The following is a 15,625-nucleotide window of genomic DNA, read 5'->3' as shown; positions in this document are numbered from 1 at the left end:
TCCAAATAAAAATGATCATATGTAACATTCCTACAAAAAAAAACCCCAAGACCCAAACACCTGCCAAGAAAAAAAAAAACAAACAGCTATATATTACTTTATTAATATTCAGACTTTCCTTCAGATTGGTTTGGGATGTGTGGAAAATCTTTTGAGAAAGCAGGACTTGTTGCTTCATTCCTGCAAATTCATTCTGAAAAGTTTTCAGGGTTAACAAAGGTAGATTTATTCTAAAAGAAGTTAGGAAGAAAAAGAGTGTATGGAATTGAATACAAAGACCCAAATGATCTAACTTTCCTTAGAATAATCATATAAGATCATTCTGAAGTTTGATAACGGGAAATCAATGAATTCCCACTAGGAAAATATGACCAATAAGATACTAGGGTTTTCTAACAATGATAAAAAAATGTTATCTGAAAGTCTACCAGAAATTTGACCCACTAAGGAAATTGTAAAATCATTATATTAATTATGTTTTATTTTTGAGGAATAGAGCCTTACCATGCCAAGCTGTGTAAGGATTCTTCTAGGAAATCATACTCTGCTTATGCCCCACAGATGGTGTCTTTTTCAGTCTTTTAACTGTTAAAAAAAAAAAAAAAAAAAGTGTTCTGAATAGTCTCAATATTTTCTATTTCATTAATGAACTGTAAAAGAAAGCAGTTAAAAAACCTGAGTGTTAGAAAAATTATATTCATTAAATGTGCATTATATTATTGTTAAAAACATGGGCCATGTAGCTTGTTAGTTTAGATATGTGATGCTGTCACTTTTCAGAGGCAGCCTTCATCTTTATTTAGATATATTTTGTCATATTTGCTATGATCATGCTTATTTTCTATAAACTGAGATTTTTGCTTTCAACCCCTACAAAAAAATAATTTACATACTTTTTTTTCTTGTGTCCATCATGCTTCTCCTTCAGAGGTGTCTCTGAACTTAACATTTACATTGTTATAATCTCCAAGGAGTTAAACTTTCTCAGTAACATTTATGATGACAAATTACTTTACAGTTGCTAAAGTATGCCTCCCAGTAGAGAATGCAAATCTTTCAGTTTAAAACTATCAAGAAGTCTTTACATTTAAATAATGCCACATGTAATAATTCTGTTTTACCCAGACACTGGTGAAAATATGGGATGAATTAATTGGTAGGATGCAAATACATCATGCTCCGTTGAAGAATGAAGAGCTTTCACTCATTCACACCTACCTCCTTTTCCTGTGGCTCTTAACCCTACATATTCAGTGTTCAAACACAACAGATTTGAGTCTAAAAATAAGATTCTAAATTGGCAGAGATTGTAAAATAGTGCACTTGAGTCATAACAAGTCAATTATTTGTGATATTATGAATAAGATAAAAAATATTTTCTGGCATAAGCTAATATGTGTCTCCCAGAAAACTTACTTGACAGCTTTAATGCTCAGATGTCTCACAGAATATACTGAGTCACAACCCTGCTCCTCAAACTGGGCTGAACACATGCATCTTGGATCATAGTTTTACCCTTCTTGGGTCTCAACAAACTGGTGCCCACAACAGACTGTTAAGTTCGCACTGAAAAGGCAAAGTGACAGCCAAGTACCACTTCACAAATCCAACTCTAAGTCAGATCACTGTGAAAAATTTGACAGGGACTCCATGTAAGCCCATATAGTCTTTATTTCCCAACCAACTCTCAGGTGAAGACACCATTCTCATTGTCCTCTTTCATCTGCCAGAATCTTTGTCTGTGTTTTCTCCAGCCTGCTTCTGGTCTCCTAACTCCAGCTCCATGAATGTTGTGAAGCATTACCCCAGTGGCATTCATCTGGAGGCCTCAAATCTGTCACTCTTCTGTAGCCCTCTGGATTTGAGTGGACATGCCTCTACACCTGGTGGAGGTAGTTGAAGGTCCTCTGTAATATCCTTACACGAACACCCCAAAGAAGGTGGGAGTGGAAGCCAGTAGACGCAAATTCAAATATGTATTATTTGGTTTGGATGGGTAAACTTTGCTTATCACGAGGAGTGGATGTTTGATACCTGACAGTCCTGAATATTCATGCCAAGTAGAGGCAGGAAGTAATTTTCTCGTCCATCTTGATTATCGATTACTCATCCCTGTAACAGATCCTGGCTAGCACACAGGCAAAGTACAACCAAACCTGCTTCATAGTACTGGCTGACTATCAACTTTAGGTAGGAACAGATGATCTGTACTGTCTTGTGCCGATGAGACAGTGGGAAGCAGGCACTGAAATGTTCTCAAAGTACAGTGAATCAGACCATTTTGCACAGGACCAAATTTGTATCTTGTGCCTGTGCCAAGCGATTCCTGGCACTCTGTTGAGCGCTAGTTAGAGTCAGCTTGCTGCTGTGCAAGGCCCTGTGCTGCAGCATGTCATCGGTGGGTGCTCAGAGCCACAGCCACTGGTTTTGTGCAGAGTTAAAATAATTGCCCATACATTAATAATGCATGTAGCTGTTTTTTCCACACATTCACTGAAGTGAAAACCTTTGAACTGGTTTTGGCTATAACTCTTGTGATGTTAAAAAATGAATTATTTCTGCTGCACAGATAAATACCATTTTTTTAAGCAGAATGACCACAGATGACAGATAATAGCTTGTAGAATTCACAAGCATTTGGATAGCCCATTTAAAATTCCATTGTATTAAAAGACTCACAAGCCCATACAAATTGCTTCTGACTGCAAACTAGATTATCATGTGTCTTCTTGAATTGATTTATGAATCAGCTTTTTTTTTTTTTAAAGTATCACATTGGCTGTATTTATTCTAATAAGATTAGATTTCAGATATTTCTAGTGTTATTTTACCTCTACCCTTGAAAAATTGATGTTTAAACTTCTAGTGACTGGGCTGGAATATAACCCATAAATTTCTCCTTTGAAAAAGAAGGAATTGATGAACATTATAAAAGGAACATAAACAAGAAAATGTTTTAAAGTCCACTTTTCTGTTCTAACTCTTGTTATTAATGTACTGCAATTTTAATGTAATCGGGTATTTTAAATTGAACATAAAAAGCATGAAATCATGGCTGGGATTCTGGGGTTGGAATTATGTATGAAAAGATTTCACAAGACACAAACTATGCAGTGAAAAATGTAAGAATTTCTAATGCAGGGAGGTGATAAGCTTATATTTAACATGATGTCTAGGGTTTATAGTGCTTGAAGCAGTTTTCCAAAAAAACTCCTCTCAAATTATAATGAAGTGTAGTTTACAATAACAATTATGTTAGATGCTGTAATCACTCTACATTTGTTACTTGCATTTCAAAGGGTTGCAGAACAGGGATGATGGGGATTTACTTAGTCTGTTATATTGAGAACAGTACAATATTTTACTTGGGGGAACTGAATTAATTCCGTGTTGGATAAGAAGATAAAATAGGGTAAACTTTTCTTACACATCTGGTTTAATTCTGAAGGAGTCGTTATACATTTGTGATGATCTTTTATTAACTTCCACACAGCAATAATGGAAATCCAAAATGATAAAAAGAAGACTTTTTACCTTTCTAATACCTTGTCAGTATAAAGCCAATAATGAAGATGCCCACTTATGGACTAGGGATTCGTGCTCTTACTTAATTTTCATCATAAGTGCAGCTGTATCCAGAATTTTCCTCATGTAAAGACATAGAAAACAATAGAAAGAAAACACAAATTCTGTATTTTTGCAATTAATTGTAAAGACTATGGTTTATGTAAAACTTTGTAGGTGAGAGGCAGTTCATTATACAGCTGAGCTGCACCCATGTTCTTCAGTCAACATACATTTCCTGTACTTGTGTTGGCCCACCAAAATTAAATATAGATAGATAATCCTACAATACTAACTCATATGATTGATATTTGCTTATCATACGCAACAGCAGTGTAGAATACAAGGTAAGTTTTCAGTTTGGACTATGGACCTGCGTTCAGTAGGAAAGGGAAGAGCGCAGGAGTATGTGATGAACTTCATTTCCAGGTATAATGAGGACCTTCAAAGTGCAGAGTAAACACATGTGCTACCATTTAAATATGTAAAGCTGATGTTTTTGTGGGGAATCAAGCTTCTACACACAAAGATTATATAGAAATCTTTAATTCTAAAATAGTATTCACAAACAATGTTTGGATTCTATATTCAAACTACAGGCTAGACCTTTCCAGAGTGTGCAGGCAGGGCAATGAAATCAACATTTGCTCTATGGAATGTGTAAGTCTGTGAGGAGATGAAAATGAAACAGGTGAAAATATGTAAGTAAAGACTGTAAGCTTTTTCATTTTACATTTGTTACTAAAGGCAGGTTCAGTTACATTCTGTGAGCTATTAAAATTAACAGAGGACACTAATGGAGGATGCTTTCTAATCAGACTGAAATAATAAATCAGGATGGCTCTGACTTGTACATTGATATTATTGTCACACCAAGTATTGCTGTTTTTCTTTTTATATTGACTATTTAAAATACACATTTTTAAGGTAAAAACGTTGCATCCTAATCTGAGAAAACTTCCAATCTCCTTTTTTTTTTTCTTGGAAAAGACTAGATTTTTACAAAGAGCCCTTGTTTAAAAGCACATGGTGGCATTTTTATACATAAAAGGTATATTGCTGACAGTAATAGCACCAAAATTTCACCCTGAAACATTTTAACAATATATTTTCTCTGTTGCTAAATTAACACACGTCCATACCTTTATTTTTAGATTTCAAAACCTGACACAGTATATTGTAAAATAAAGTATATGCTGATGATTTAAGAAGACTTGAAAGAAAAGAAAGACTTATAGTACAACCATTGAAGTCCTCAACAGTAGTGAAGTTTGCAAGCATACGTTATTCCAGCTTCAGTACGTAGCTTTAAAACACAGCACATAACACTCTTCTCTCCTCTTCCATATATGGCTTCCATATAGCCATATGTTTAATATATGTATTTCAGTGACATATTTTCCCAGCAGCAACATGAGAACAGCCACTCTTTTACATGATGAGGTCTACAGGCTGAATGAGTGAACAGAAACTGATAATGTATTTAGCGATTGTTCATTAAGCTCTGCAAAAAAATTTAGCAGAGACTACATTAGGGTACAGGCATATGAAGAACTTATTACATAGTAGGCTAGAGTATGAGTTTATTAAATACCATCTCTTTCATAACAACCACATATTCACATATTCAACTACAAATGCAGATGGCTCATCCCTCTGTCATTAAAAAAGCCAGAGCAATTTGCCTCACATTTGCAGGAAATACCAACAGCTATGCAACATGGAATAGTTAACTGGTGAAAAATTGTTTTTCCATCCATACTTTGGACTCCATACAACACCTTTCAATTTTTAAATTTTTTTTTCCTAACTTCAAAAAGAAAAATGACTGGACCAATTAAAGGTACTTTTTTCAAGAAAAATTATTACTTCTCCCTATGTGTTTTTCTGTGGTGTGTTCTGCTCCTTGGCTATTACCTGTTCTTCAACCAAAAATTTTGATTCTTTCTCAGCATTGTTGAGTATCTGTAAGTTTCATTTGTAAGAATCAGATATGCCTTCATGTGAAAGTTACACCAAAATTCAGATTATATTGCTCTCTGTTTTCTTATGAGTGGGTAGTTATACAGGGCTCTGAAAATTACGTTTCAAAAGCTAAATACAATGTAAATTCATATAGTAATAGTGCCCTCTAGTTAGTCAGCATGAACTATCTGTAACTGAACACAGTAGAGTTTGAATCTTAATTATACTTCTTTCAGTTGTAAAATTTCATATTACTAATGAGAATGTAACTTACATCAATGCACGAAAGGAATGTAGGTAAAAAAACTGTATACCTGAACATTTTTAAGTCCCTAATGCTTGGCAAAAGGTAAATTAATATTGAAATAATAGCTTCCAGCCATCATATGCTGACTAGTACAGACTATATTCAGGGACTTAAACCTTAATTTTTTATGTCCCTTGAAAGAGAAAAGCAGATACATCTGAGGGTAAGAATTATAAATAAAGCTACTTGAAAAATTATTCTAATGTAACAAAATTGCCTGCTGGCATTTTGGGGTTTGATCTCTTTTTCTTTAATGAAACAACTTTTTATAGTAGAAAGCCAAGTAAAACAGTATGTAACATTTGACTGTTCAGAGCTTGTCTTCATAACAGTTTCAGGCATGTTTTCATAAAAAATGAAAATATACTTATTGTATTTTTATTTTAAACTTAATTGCTCTTCTGTAGTCTTCACGTGACCATTTCAGTAATAACTTTCCATTCCTCTCTCTCTAAATTTATCATTGCTCACATGCTCCACAGTAGGTGGCTTTACTTAGAACCTCTCTGAGAGGAGCAGTGAATTAGTCTAATGCAAACTGAAAGATCACAACGCAAATGATGCAGCTGGGAGTTTAGTGTCAATGTGGAAAGGGATGATACTATATGACATCTCGTCATTTATTTATCTCTACAAATAGAAGGATGATCTTGTAATTAGGCCATGAGTTAAAAATGGAGGGAAGTAACTGCTGAGGATAAACCAAAAAATATTCGGGGTGGACATACAAATACTGCATGCACAGAGAAAAGCTGCACTTGTTCAGTTGTGCAAATGCATGTCCAACCAAACATTTCCACAGAGTCAACTTGCATCATCTGTCAACCTACCTGCATTTCACTATAGAACTACATGTGACAATAAAACAGCATAGTCACACTGAAATATAGAGAGCTTGTCGTGGTTTAAACCTAGCTGGCAACAAAGCACCATGAAGCTGCTTGCTTACTTCTCCCCCCGCCACCCCAGTGGGAGGAGGAGAAAATATAAAGAAACGCTCATGGGTTGACACAAGGACAGAGGGGGATCACTCACCACTTATGGTCATGCGCAAAAGACAGAATCAACTTGAGGGAAAAATACGTCAAATCAGCTTAATTTACTACCAATCAAATCAGAACAAGGATAATAAGAAGTAAGACCAAATCTTAAAACACTTTCCCCCCACCCGTCCCTCCTTCCTGGCTCCACTTCACTCCCAATTTTCTCTACCTCCTCCCTCCAGCAGCGCAGGGGGACAGGGAATGGGGGTTGGGGTCAGTTCATCACATGTTGTCTCTGCCGCTCCTTCCTCCTCAGGGCAAGGACTCCTCACTCTTCCCCTGCTCCACCGTGGGGTCCCTCCCACAGGAGACAGTCCTCCATGAACTTCTCTAATGTCAGTCCTTCCCACAGGCTGCCGTTCTTCACAAACTGCTCCAGCATGGGTCCTTTCCATGGGCTGCAGTCCTTCAGGCACAGACTGCTGCAGCGTGGGCTTTCCCATGGAGTCACAGCCATCTTCAGGGGCATCTAACTGCTCCGGCATGGGCTCTTCCATGGGCTGCAGGTAGGCATCTGCTCCACCGTGGATGTCCATGGGCTGCAGGGGGACAGCCTGCCGTCCCACCATGGGCTGCAGGGGCATCCCCTCCTCCCGTGCACCTCCTCCCCCTCCTTCTTCACTGACCTCAGTGTCTGCAGAGGGGTTTCTCTCACATTCCAATCCCCCTACTCACTGCAGGTTCCCCTTCTTAAATTTGTTCTCTCAGAGGCACTACCACTGTAGCTGATGGGCTCGGCTTTGGCCAGAGGCAGGTCTGACTTGGAGCTGGGGAAGGGGAAGCTTCTAGCAGCTTCTCACAGTAGCCCCTGTAGCCCTATAGCCCCTCTGCACTACCAAAACCCCACCACACAATCCCAAAAACACATCTAATGTTTTTTTGATCAGGTACAGGAAATAGAAGTGAAGTAGGAGAGGGTTTAGAATGGAAAGCCTCATATTGCTCTTACGAAAAAGGATTATGAATAACTTTGGCAGCAAAAATATAGCAGATTCATCTTGCATGGTACATTCAGTAAACTAGACATTTCATTCTCTTTTCTGAAGTTTCCTGCATATTCTGCACCACATGCTTCTTATCAGGGGGCTTCCATTACTATGTACGCCCTGCAATTATAAAAGAAACCTAGTGAGAGGACTGTTGTTGTGCAGGGGAGCAGTATGTCCATTGCCAACAGTTTTTTCTAAGATATTGTGAAAGCAACACTGAATTTTTTACAATAGTTCTTTTTTAGAATTCTTCCTCTCTCCTTTTGGAGAAGACTTTAAGAAGAAAAATAGCCTTTTTTGTTGTCGTAGTGTGGTTTGGGTTTTTTGTTTGTTTGTTTGTTTGTTTTTAAATTGGAGAGAAATAAGATGGTTTGTTCAGTCTTAATCACACTTCAAATGTTCTAGCTGCCTAAGTTATAAAATATTTATTCTTACACACACAGAGATTGTCCCATGATATACAAAAGCCAAGTCTGTATCACAGTTAACTCCTGGAGGCAGACACCAAGGTTAGTACCCGGTAACAGGCTTGTATAACAGTATCTCTTCACCCATGCCTTGAAAACAGTGCATATCTATATTGGTATGATATCCTTGTTTTTAAAGATTTCTTAAGTTGAAGAAGGCACAACATTTGCCGCTTAATTATATCTTATCAGGATTTGTAAAGTCAGATACTGACTGGCAGGTCACAGACTAGCTAGGCTGAGTCATGCATTACTGTCATTCTTGGCAGCCTGGTCCTTCATGGTGAGTCATGTTCTAAGGAGGATGTGTGTGGGATCACAGCATCACACTCACTGATGAAAAATAGCTCTTCTGTTTACGTGCCAGTTTCCAAATGTGTAAAGGTCACAGATCCACTTGGTCTTGCAATGGAGCATGTATTGTGCTATGTCCAGGGAGAGTTCAAAGCAGTCTATAATGGGGAGGGTAAAGGAAGACAGTAAGTTAAAATTAAATAAATAAAAGTCCTTTAGCGAAGGTGCTTAAACTTGCTTTCCAACCCCACTACTCTATCAGACAGCAGAGAAGGAACAAGTGATATCCTAACTGTGTCTGTTAGTTAAAATAACACAGTGAGGGCAATGATTAGAGCTTACTATAGGAAGTGTCCCAGAGTAAGGAAAAAGCAGAGAATGAAAGTGACTTCACACTGGTGAGACTGCCTGAGGGATACTGGTACACTTCGAGCACTCCATTGCAAGAAGGGCACTGACAAAACTGAGAAGACTCCAGCTGAGCACCACCAAACTGGTCAGAGAGCTGGAGCACATGATGTACAAGGACATTCTGAAAGGTGCATCTAGTTATTGTGAGGATGGAAAAGCTAAGGACTGATGTGTGTGTCTTCCTGCTGCCTACAGCTTCCTAATGAGCAGTTACAGAGAAGACAAGAGCCAGATTCTTCTGGGAGGTGTGTAGCTGAAAGACAAGAGGCAATTGATATAAATTGCAGTAAAAGAAAAACTAGCTAAACAATTTGGGGGGGGGGGGGGGGGGGGGGCACAGGGATTGTGGAGAGTGTGGTTAAGCACAGGAACAGATTAGCAGCAGAGACAGTAGAATTTCTATCCCTGGAGATGTTTGTGTCTCAACTGGGCAAGCTGATGAGCAACCTGCTTTAACCTGGAAGCTAGTCCTGTTCTGAGGTGAGGGTTGGGCCAGACGATTTTGAAAATCACTTCTGACATGAGCGATTCTCTGTTTAGCCTACTGTAGATAAAATTTTGACCCTTTTAAAATACTAAAATCCTTCATGTGGTTATATTAGTAAAATCACATGCTGACAAAGTCATTTTAAGAAAAATAATTACTAGAGAATAAAATGCTTGAACGATAACAGGAAATATTTTTTAAGTAACTATAATTTTTTGCAAAAGAAATAAAAAAATCACAAATGAGAACTCTTCTGCAAAATGATATGTTTTAGTAAAATACATTACGTTGGCACAAAGAAAAATTCAACATATTGCACAAAGAAAGTAATCATTGATTAAACACTGTTCAGGCTGTCAGGATCTCATGAGGAAAGATATTTTGTATGCTTCATTAGTCTGTGCACAGTATCAACCTCTGTGCTTCACTGCATGTGTTCTGGTAGTTTTGAGGAGCAATGAAAACCTGTTTTCTCCTGTTATAATAATAATGACACTACAGCATTTTTATGATTGTATCTGCAGATAAATTTTTAGCAGCAGCAAATATGACATAAAGATGGAAAGACTGGAATTTGATTTGGTGCCATCTGTTATGCTTCTAGGAAGGTTACATCCATGTTTGTGTTTAGTAGCAGTGAGGGTTGTGCCACGTTGTGGTCCTAGGTTTGTGTAACATATCTGTATACATGCCTGTATCTGACTGGTGATGAGTATACATACCTGTATCTAACTGGTTTCAGCATTGGCCATGAAGCATTTATTTTGCTATCTAGTTGCAGACACACCTCCTATGCCGCTTCTCTGTCCAAGGTGGTGCGGTGCATTAGCCAATCTTTGTGCCTTGCAACCTGATGGAACCACAGCTGCGTTATTAATTCATGTTTCTCAAAAGGATGTGTATAAACGATTTAATAGCTCTGAAACATCCTTTGTTTATCTGTCTAGAAAGGAATAATTTCCATGGAGAACTCTTTAAAGCTTTTGTGTCTTGAATAAATAACAGTTATGAATAGCTGAGATTCTCTTGTCAATCAGTAACTGATCCCTTTAGCTGTGAAGCCTCTCATATGTTATGTATTTTTAAGCCCAACCTACTTTTAATAGTTTTTCAGTAAATATAAAAATACTGTAACATCTTGCCCATGATAAATACTTTTGTCACTGAACAACAGTTTTCAAGGTAGCGAGCAGGTCAGATTCCTACATGACCATAAGTATGCAGCTTACATTTAATTTTAAAATTGATGTATTAGTTTGTATACCAGAAGATTAAATTTGGCTCAGTGAAAAATATACAGAATGTGAGTCAGGGTGTTTAGTAAATTATTTATTTTTCTTGATTCCCTTTTTTTGTTCTCCCGCTTTCATCTAACTTCTTTGGTAGTTTTTCCTTCACAGGAAAACATTGGATTTGCTTTGGTTTTCTAAAGTAAAAAGCATAGGAAAGGCCCGAAAACTTATGAATCCTTATTCATTATGAACCAACATTTTAAAAGTTTAGTACAGTGTATGACTGTCTCCCTGGTAGAGAGAAGTTTATTGTTAGGCTTTCATGATTATTTCTGATAAGTAGTATCTGAAGCTTGTTCCTTGAGCTCTGGTGCATTAACTCTTTTTGCTTGATACAGAAAACCAGATGTTTGTATTTTTTATGGGAAGACTTTTTAGATGCTTTGCCTTGGGTGGAAACTATCTGCATAAAGAAAGCAGCAGCTATTAACCACATTCCACTCCCCCTCATTGTTTTTACATCAGTCTAATTATGCTGTCATTTTATGATGCTGTGCATTGATAATTCTTATTTCATTTTAAAATGCTAATTAGAACAAACAAGCTTTCCTGTCATTTATTTTGCAGGTAAATGTATTTTAGTTATGTGGGAAGAAAATGGTAATTGGCAGGAATAAATGTCCTGTGCTGGTTCTGAGGCAGTCTGGCCTCTCAGGGAGGTGAGTGAAGCAGACAGAAACATACCGGCTTTCAGAAATTTAAGTAAGTAGGTTTTGCCTGTATTCATGTTGCTTCACATCTGAAAGTAAAAAAATATATACATTTTAGCTTCAGTTTAGATGTGAAAACAGTCTTAACGTATAAGGTTTTGTTGTTAGGTGCCAAATATCCCATAGAAATATCTAGTTCCACAAATTTTTCATCATTTTGACTTGAAATCAATGAAATCATTGAGAGAATCACATGATTTGGTACTACAAATGAAAGAAAAAAAAGTGTTTTGAAGACCTACTGCAATGATTCAGCCAAAGGCTAGAACGATGATTTAAATTTGATTTCCTCTTGTTTATAAACTGTCATTGTATGTGTATTCAGACAAGAACAGTAGTCACAATTTTTACCCATTAGTGCTTAAGTAGGCAATACAACATTTCTTTTATATATTTATATGTGTATGTGTGTATGTGAATCTGTCTGTGACTCAGTTACTTTCATAAAATTTACTTGTACAGATAGAATAGCATAGCATAGCATAGCATAGCATGGAACAGAACAGAAGAGAATGGAATAGACCATTTCAGTTGGAAGGGACCTACAAAGACCATGTAGTCCAACTGCCTGACCACTTCAGAGCTGACCTGCTGCGCTCTGTCGTGACAATCTAGGATAAATGACACATCGTCAGGGATCTGCCCTGGGGAGAAAACGGACTGACACAGATGCTGTGGATCAAGCGAGTTCTCCATTTATTTGCTGCGTAACACTCGGTTATATACTATAGTCTAGTCTGCCCGTCACGTAAGCATAACGTGTTAGTTTCATTTCCCAAAGATAACGTGTTGCCTTGTACAGTTTCGTTTCCCCGTTATTATACAGTTTCTTTTCCTCTTCTGTCTACGTGCAGTTTTGAGTTTCGTTTCTCCTTTCTCTGCAGTTTCGCTTCTTTGTTTCTTACATAGTTTCGTTTCTTCATTTCTACGTAGTTTCGTTTCTTCGTTTCTACCCCGTTCTACTCCCACACTGACCAAAATTTAAAACATATTATTAAAGGCATTGTCCAAGTGCCTTTAAACACTGACAGGCTTGGGGCATTGACCATCTCACTAGGCAGCCTGTTCCAGTGTTTGACCAACTTCTCAGTAAAGAAATGCTTCCTGTTATCTACTCTAAACCTCCCCTGGTGCAGCTTTGAACCATTCCCAGACATCCTGTCACTGGATCCCAGGGAGAAGAGCTCAGCACCTCCCTTTCCACTTCCCCTCCTCAGGAAGCTGCAGAGAGCGATGAGGTCACCCCTTATCCTCCTTTTCTCCACTTTAGATAAGCTCAAAGTCCTTAGCCACTCCCCACAGGACATGCCTTCCAGTCCTTCCACCAGCTTTGCTGCCCTCCTCTATCCAGAGGGTAGAGGAAGGCAGCATTTGAGTACCTTCATATCCTTCTTAAATTGTGGGGCCCAGACAATACTCAAGGTGAGGCCACACCAATGCTAACATGACTTTATGCTGAGGACCTATACAGTGAAAGAAAATGTGTAACAAATGTGACTCAAGATTCACAAATTTCTGATCCATCACCGCAACTAGCATTAATACGCAATGAAGAACAAAAGACCCAGAAAGATTTTGACAATACTTATTTTCTATATGAATTTTATGTGCTTAAGAGAAGCTCTCTTAATCATTGAGCATTTTTCAAGTTGATCTTTTTTCTGGAAAAAAGAAAGAAGTGCATATATTTGGCCATTCCCAAGAAGCTGTAGGTCTATTTATTTATTTATTTATTTTTAAACTTGTATTCGCATTCCTTTTTTTTTTTTTGCTTTTATATTTTTGAAACACAATAGAGATATTACTGCCCTCAGTAATTCCAGTGCAAACTTTATTTGAATTATACTAACATAATATAGTAACTGAGAAGAGTATTTGGTGTGAAGTTTCCAAAGAGTAAGTATATCCTATGATTCTATCTGTTTCTATCTGTTCACTGGTTGACATAAAACAGACGCACAGTGGGTCCACAACATTTCTTTTCAGTACTTTTTTCTTTTGTACAGAATACTTATTAGAGGTAGGTTGACCATGAAGTATGAAAATTTTGAGACTTGTCTACCAAAGACAGCAGTGAACTTAGACATAAACTGAGTGTGGAGACAGTCTGAGCATTCACAGAACAATGAACAAGTAACACAGTGAGCAGCACAGCAAACTCTCTGGGAAGGAAAGTCCACCTCCTATTTTTTTTTTTTCACAGAGATCAGAGCACCACAGCAAATGCAAAAACATACGGTAGCAAGGGATGTTTTTGTATGTACCTGGTTGAAGATATTCAGGTGAATGCCAGTGGGAGGGTGCAGGAGGAAAGAGGAAAACAGAAGCAGGAGAGGACTGTGAAAGGTAAGTCAAAGTGAGTAAGTTAGATGATGCTTAAGGATTTTGAGTACTTTTGGCATGATCAGTTCGTGTCTTGTAAGTTACATCAAGTAGGAAGACAAGGTGTATGCAAAACCATATAACTATACACGGCAGTTGCTGTAAATAAAGAAAAAGTTTCAATTCTACTTTTTCTGGTTGTTCAGACTCTCACTGGATGTTTCTGTAAGTATCGATGGCTGGTATTATATCAGGAATTATCAGTGTCTTTATATAAAATCTGTTATATTACTTGGAGTTTCCACTGGTAACTTCATGAGTTTAAAAGAATTTTCAGGCTTCAAGTAAATATTTTAATAATTTACTTGGACAGGAAACAGGTAGAAACATTGCTTTCTTGACCAGATAGAAAGAAAAAAGCTTTTTGAATAATGGCCATCTTGTTAGTGAGCTAAAATTTGCTTCAAATTTACAAATTAAAATCTTACACTACATCTCTTTAAAAGTCTCTTTTTTAGCTTCATCAGCTGTTTTTTATTGTGAGGAACATATACACAAACCTTCTTTAGTTACACCTTAGCTCAGCTGATGAATTTCAAATTGCAAAAATAACTACATTGAAAAGAAAGTGAAGTTCTATAAGTAGACAAAAAGAAAGATCTGTAATAGACTGGATGATGAAAGTATCAGATTTTTAATATAATTATTTCTCATGTTAGTATTCTGTCAGAGTAAAGAGAGAATGAAAAAAAATCACTGAAAATATTAAAGGAACACTTCGCAGGTGTTTTTTTCAAAGCTGCCACCCTTTTTTTTTTATCATTTTTGCCATGTCTCTTGCTTTAGGGACTTCATGTTAATGAGACTGCTGTGCACTGTGAATTTTTTTTCTTCTTCTCCTAATAGTAGCATTAAAAGCATCAAGAGTAATGGATTGCCAGGGCATTAGTAGCACTCTATTTATTTGCCTTATGCCTGGGTGGATGATAAATGGTTACATCATAATAATTTAACATTTTATTTAATTTTTCTTGATCTATTCATAATTGGCTTACTACATCAGAAGTTAGTCATAACAGATTAACTGATCAGTGTCCCTCCTTACCAGAACTATACTGGGTTCAAATGATTTGTTGCTGGAATCCGTTCAGAATTACTAGCCCAGCTAACAAAAAAGAAGGGGAGTACATACAGTTTCTTTAAGGCCAGCCTTTAATTTGACAGGAAAATTCTGAGATTGGCACTTAAGAAGCTTAATGCCTGTCACTGGGGGGGGGGGGGGGGTTGGGCGGAGCTAATTCACTTATCTGGGTCTATGAAATACAGTGGGAATCCTTCCTAGAACAAGTTGTATATTCTTGTGTTGTGAAAGAGAAGAGATGCTTGTAGTTTCTCAGCTAAGGATCTGGTTGTTTAATCCAGTTGTAGTCACCTGTTTCAATGGCTGCTCTTCTGAGGAGCTTTTCTTACCAAGTAGCTGTTAGTAAGAGTATTCCCCTCATGCTAACTGAAGTATCTTACCTCTAAAGTGTAAGTCTGTGAAATGGATACCAGTAAGAAGGTAGGTAATATTCCAAGTCAGAGACCATAGCTTATCAAACAGTAAAAATTGCTTACATAACTTAAATCACAACTAACATAACAGTGACATTTATGTTTTAATATTAAGTACAGAAATAGGGACTCACAATTAAAGAAGTTTCTTGCTATCAATTCACTTAGTGTCTCTTGTGGTTTAGCACCATCCAGTAACTAAGTACCACACAGCCGCTCA

The sequence above is a fragment of the Aquila chrysaetos genome, chromosome Z, assembly GCF_900496995.4.
Source record: "Aquila chrysaetos chrysaetos chromosome Z, bAquChr1.4, whole genome shotgun sequence".
Lineage (NCBI taxonomy): Eukaryota > Metazoa > Chordata > Aves > Accipitriformes > Accipitridae > Aquila > Aquila chrysaetos.
Note: the sequence above shows the minus strand (reverse complement) of the source record.